Source organism: Arvicola amphibius, chromosome 7, assembly GCF_903992535.2.
Source record: "Arvicola amphibius chromosome 7, mArvAmp1.2, whole genome shotgun sequence".
NCBI lineage: Eukaryota > Metazoa > Chordata > Mammalia > Rodentia > Cricetidae > Arvicola > Arvicola amphibius.
Genome location: NC_052053.1, coordinates 99708869 through 99714527, shown reverse-complemented (window position 1 = coordinate 99714527; position 5659 = coordinate 99708869).

Genomic DNA, 5659 nt, shown 5'->3' with positions numbered 1-5659 from the left:
TATTTTCTTCATGCCGTTTTCCACCATCTGATTGTTTTTACTTCATAATTAATTAACTTGAGGGGTTGGTGCACATGTGCAGAGGTCAGAGGAGGGTGTCTGGTGGCCTACTCTAACTCTCTCCTCTTTATGTCTTTGAAACAGAGTCTCTCACTGGAGCTGGAACAAGGCTTATGGGCAGCAAGCTCCAGTGATCCTCTGTCCCTACCCACTACAATGCTGGAGTTATAGGCCCATGTGAGGCCATGCCTTGTTTTTTTAATATTTATTTATTTATTATGTATACAATATTCTGTCTGTGTATCTGCTTGCAGGCCTCAGGACCTTTGGAAGAGCAGGCAATGCTCTTAACTGCTGAGCCATCTCTCCAGCCCCCCATGCCTTGTTTTTATTTGGTTGCTGGGACCCAAACGTAGTTCCTCATGCTTGTACAGCAAGCTCTCCTGTGCATGGAGCCAACTCTCCGGCCCCCATCTGAAGTTATTTGACTATCTGCCCAACTAAATCCTCCATGAATGATGAACTATGTCACCTGCCTTCCTATGTGCCAAGAGCACATCGGAAAGTTTGCACACACCTAGTGCTCAGACAACTGCAGCAAGTGAAGGACTCTTTTTTTAAAAGATTTATTTATTTATTATGTATACAGTCTTCAAACTGCATGTATGCCTGCAGGCCAGAAGAGGGCGCCAGATCTCATTACAGTGATTGTGAGTCATCACGTGGGTGCTGGGAATTGAACTCAGGATCTCTAGAAGAGCAGTCAGCCAGTGCTCTTAACCATCTCTCCAGCCCAAAGGAATCTATTTTTCAAACTATGCAGAAGCTCTAAAGTGTGCTTGATGACTGTCACTAGCGCATAAAGGAAGAACAGAAAGAGCTCTCTGGGCAAGGGCTTCGGTGTTCCATGTCTGAGCTGAAGACCTCGGACTGGGAATAAGAACTTTCAGGTTGTCTTATTTGCTGTTTGCTTCAGTGGTGTGTCAAGCACTGTATGCAGGACGAGATAACATGATGACCAGAGGTGTCAATTCTCTGCCTTTGAGAATTTAGTTTTTGCTTAGTTCTCTCAGACTCACAGCCTGAAGCTTGTTCTTAGCAGCTTGTAGTTTTCAGGAAATTTGTAAGCTAATTATTAAATGTTACCCTGTTTAAAAACCAAGTTATATAAACTTAAACTTAAAAATACAGGCAAGACTGTAGTCCCAGCACTTGGGAGCCAGAGGCAAGGGATCAGGAGTTCAAGACCAGCTTCAGCTACCCTAGGAACTGGGGAGATAGCTGGGGGGGGGGGGACTAAGAGTGTGCACTGCACACGCACAGGGTATGAGTTCAGGTGCCCTGTGCCCGTGTGAAGAGCTAAGCTGCAACCTTAGCACTGAGCGTGGGACTGAGGGGAAACAGAGGGGCTTGCCGGGCTTGCCCGATTGCCAACCTAGGCAAACTACCTACCAGATCTAGGTTTGGTGAAGGACCTGTGTAACAGCTCTTTCTCTGTCCTGCCAGCCAGCTCCCAAAAAATGACATGGGACTTATTATTTTGAAAGCTTGGTCTTATAACTAAGACTTGTTCCTAACTAGTTCTTAGAGCTTTTACCCCATTTCTAGCCATTGACATCCTGCCATGTGGTTCGTGGCTCTTACCCCTCCTCCTGCAAGTCCTGCTTCCTCTGTATCTGTCTGACTTTCTCCCTCCCAGTGTTCCTCTCTGTCTGGAAGACCCGTCTATACATCCTGCCTAGCTACCTCCTGGCCAGTCAGCTTTTTATTATACCAATCACAGCAAAACATCTTCACACAGTGTACAAATATCCCACAACCCTGTTTGAAGGATTAAAATTGGGGAGTGATAGAGAAGGACTTCCTTTGTGCCCCCTCTTTGTGTGTGTGTGTGTGCATGTGTAAGTGTGTGTGTGTGTGTGTGTGTGTGTGTGGTGTATGCACTGGTGCATGAACACAGGCATAGGACACACACACAAATAAATAAGTAAATAAATGAATAAGGACAATATACACCATACTTATTACTACCCTTTTAAAAACAAACAAACAAACAACTATCTCTTGCTATTATTTATGCTCCTGAGGTTATTTCTGTGTATCTATCTACCTGGTGAAATTTTTATGCAATTAGCACCTTTCTCAATACCATCTTTGGTTCATATGTAGGAAGTCTGAAGTCAACCTCAGGGAGTGTTTACACCATGGAAATCAGCAAACAACTCAGATTTTACTGGCTCTTACTCTCTTATAGAACCTCAACCCCCTTTGACTCCCAGCAGATTATGAAAGATAGAATGTGGGGCTGGAGAGATGGTTTTAGTGTTTAAGAGGGAGAACTAATATTTCTGCTGGAGTCTGGATATAGCACCCACATCAGGCAACTTATAAACATCTGTAATTGCAGCTCCAAGAAAAATGACACCTCCCTTTAGTCGGATACACATGTACACATACACACACGTAAAAATTTATTACTTTTATTTACTACCATTTTTTTATTATTGCTAATTTAGCATGGAGGTGTGCGCTGCAGTTTTAATCTCAGCAATTTGGGGGTCCTAGGCAGGATGATTCCTGCAAAATTGAGACTGGCCTGTGCTACATATTAAGCTCCAGGCTTTCCTGGGCTACAGAATAAAACTTCTGTCTCAGAAAAGGGAGGAGACGGGAGAGATAGCTCAAAGGTCAAGAGCTTGTAGTTACAGGGAACCTGTGTCCTCGTCAGCAACTCATAATCACTTGTAACTACAGTTCCCGGAGATCTGACACCCTCCTTTGAGTTCCATGGGCACATATGTTCACATGCAAACACACACACACACATACATGCACACACACGCGCACACACATGCACCTGCCCCCCCCCCCACACACACTTTAAAACTAAGTAAAGTAAATCTTGAAAAAAAGAAGAAAGAAGCCAGGCATAGTGGTACATACCTTTAATTCCAGAACTTGGTAGGTGGAGGCAGACAAATCTGTGTGTTCAAGGCCAGCCTTGTCTGCACAGTGAGTTCCAGGACAGGTCTATGTAGTGAGTTCCAATTCCAGTGGAGAGTCTCTGTCTTGGAAAGAAGATGAGGAGGAGGAGGAGGAGGAAGAGGAGGAAGAGGAGGAGGAGGAAGAAGAGGAGGAGGAGGAAGAGGACGAGGAGGAGAAAGAAAAAGGGAAGTTTGTTCACTGTGTGTAAGGCTTGATCCTTTAGACAACAAAAATAAATACATAAATAAGCAAGCAAGCCAGGAATAAGGGTAATCCCCACACTGAGAAGGATAAGGAGGGAAGACTGTGGGTTTGAGACCAGCCTGGGTAACATATGGAAGTTACAGGCTAGTTTGGGGAACACAGCTGTGTGAAAACAAGAAAATAAGAACAAAACTAACCAAACAAATATAAATCTCCTCTAAATTGCTATGATGTTGTCCTTTAGCAGATCTAGACAAAATATTTCAGACGTGGGGAAAAAACCAAATCATACTTTGAATCTGAAGGATGAATCTAAAGGAATAACAGTGTGGGGGACTTGGAACACAATACCCCAGAGAGCGGAACTTTGGCACACATCTGAAGTTAGACAGTTGTGAGCTGCCATGTGGGTAGTGGAAACTGTACCCAGGTCCTTTGGAAAAGCAGCCAGTGCTCTTAACCAATGAGCCATTTCTTCAGTCCCAGCTACCATGATTTTATATCTTTGGAATGTACTGTGTTAGAATGTTTGACTTTAAAAATTGTTGAGTGGCTGATTCAAGTTTCATGAAAAACTGTTCAATGAATTTTGGTTGGGAATTAGGACAAAATTTCCAATAGTTACGGAAATGGCCCTAGGTATACATCTGCTTATTCTGTACTACAAATTTATTGGAAGTGGTGTTCTCAGCATTGGCAGTCATAAATCAAAAGCATCAGCTCTAAAAAATGTTGAAGATTTCTTTCCTGCTTTGCTCCTCTGTCCCTGGGGTAAAACACTAACCGGAATTGTCAGGGTTCCTATTGCTGTGACAGCACACATGACCACAGCAGCCTGGGGAGGAAAGGGCTTCATCGGCGTGTACTTCCACACCACAGTTCATCGTCAAAGCAAGTCAGGACAGGAATTCAAGCAGGGCAGGAACTTGGAGGCAGGAGCTGAGGCAGCGGCTTGCTGGTTTGTTTCCTCTGACTTGCTCAGGCTGCTTTCATACAGAACTCAGGACCACCATCCCAGGGATGGCACCACCCACAGTGGGCTGTGCCTTTCCCCATCAACCACGAATTAAGAAAATGCTTTACAGTGAATCTTACTGAGGCGTTTTCTCAACTGAGGCTCCTTCCTTTCAGATACTGCTAGCTTATGTTAAGCCGACATAAAAGTAGTTAGCACAAGAACCAACTTGGAGAAGAAAGGATCCATCACCGAGAGGAGTCGGGGCAGAAACCATGGAAGAAGCTGCTTGCCTTCCATGTCTTGTTTAGCTACCATTCTTTCTTTATATTCTTTATTCTATTTTTATGTGTATAGTTGTTTTGCTTGTATGTGTGTATGTACGTATATACGTTTGTACATGTGTATGTATGTATGTATGTGTACTGTGTGCCTGCCTGGTACCTGAAAAGGACAGAAGAAATGTCGGCTACCCTGGTAGTGAAGTTATAGATAACTGTGACCTACTATATGGGTACTGAGAATTACTTCAGGTCCTCTGCAAGAGGCACAAGTGCTCTTAATCACTAAGTTGTCTCCTTTGTCCCTCAGTTGCTTTCTTATACAACCCAAGACCAACTATGGTTCCATCCACAGAGGACCCTCCCCTCCCACATCCATCCATAATCAAGAAATTGTCCTACAGACATCTGATAGAAGCAATTCCCCAATTGAAGCTCTTTCTTCCCAGATGACCCTTGTTTGTGTCAAGTTGACAAAAATTAACCAACGCAATGTTCTATACTGGTAGTATCAAATATACAGCCAAGATTTAATTCTTTTTGTTTTTTTTTGGTATTTCAAGACAGGGTTTCTCTGTAGCTTTGGAGCTTGTCCTGGAACTAGCTCTTATAGACCAGGCTGGCCTTGAACTCACAGAGATCCGCCTGCCTCTGCCTCCCGAGTGCTGGGATTAAAGGCGTGCGCCACCACCGCCTGGCCAAGATTTAATTCTTTATGTAAAATTAAACAACCACACCTATCTAATTAATATGTAAATATGCTTCCATTGTTAATAAATGGTAAAATTATATGTATGCCAAATAATTTTTTAGCATAAATCTGTGATTTGTCATCAGTAAATACTTGATTTGTATACTTTTTATTTTTTTAAAATAATATTATTTTTGGTGTGTGTCTAGATGGAGGCCAGAAGAGAGCATGAGATCTCCTGGAACTTTGTTTATTTTATATAGCTTGGGTTGTATAAAAGAATTCTCAGGCTAAGAATGGTGGCATGCACCTTTAATCACAGCACTCGAGAGACAGAGGCTGGTGCATTTCTGTGAGTTCAAGAATAGCCTTAGCTGGGCGGTGGTGGCGCACGCCTTTAATCCCAGCACTCGGGAGGCAGAGGCAGGCGGATCTCTGAGTTCGAAGCCAGCCTGGTTTACAAGAGCTAGTTCCAGGACAGGCTCTAGAAACTACAGGGAAACCCTGTCTCGAAAAACCAAAAAAAAAAAAAAAAAAAAAAAA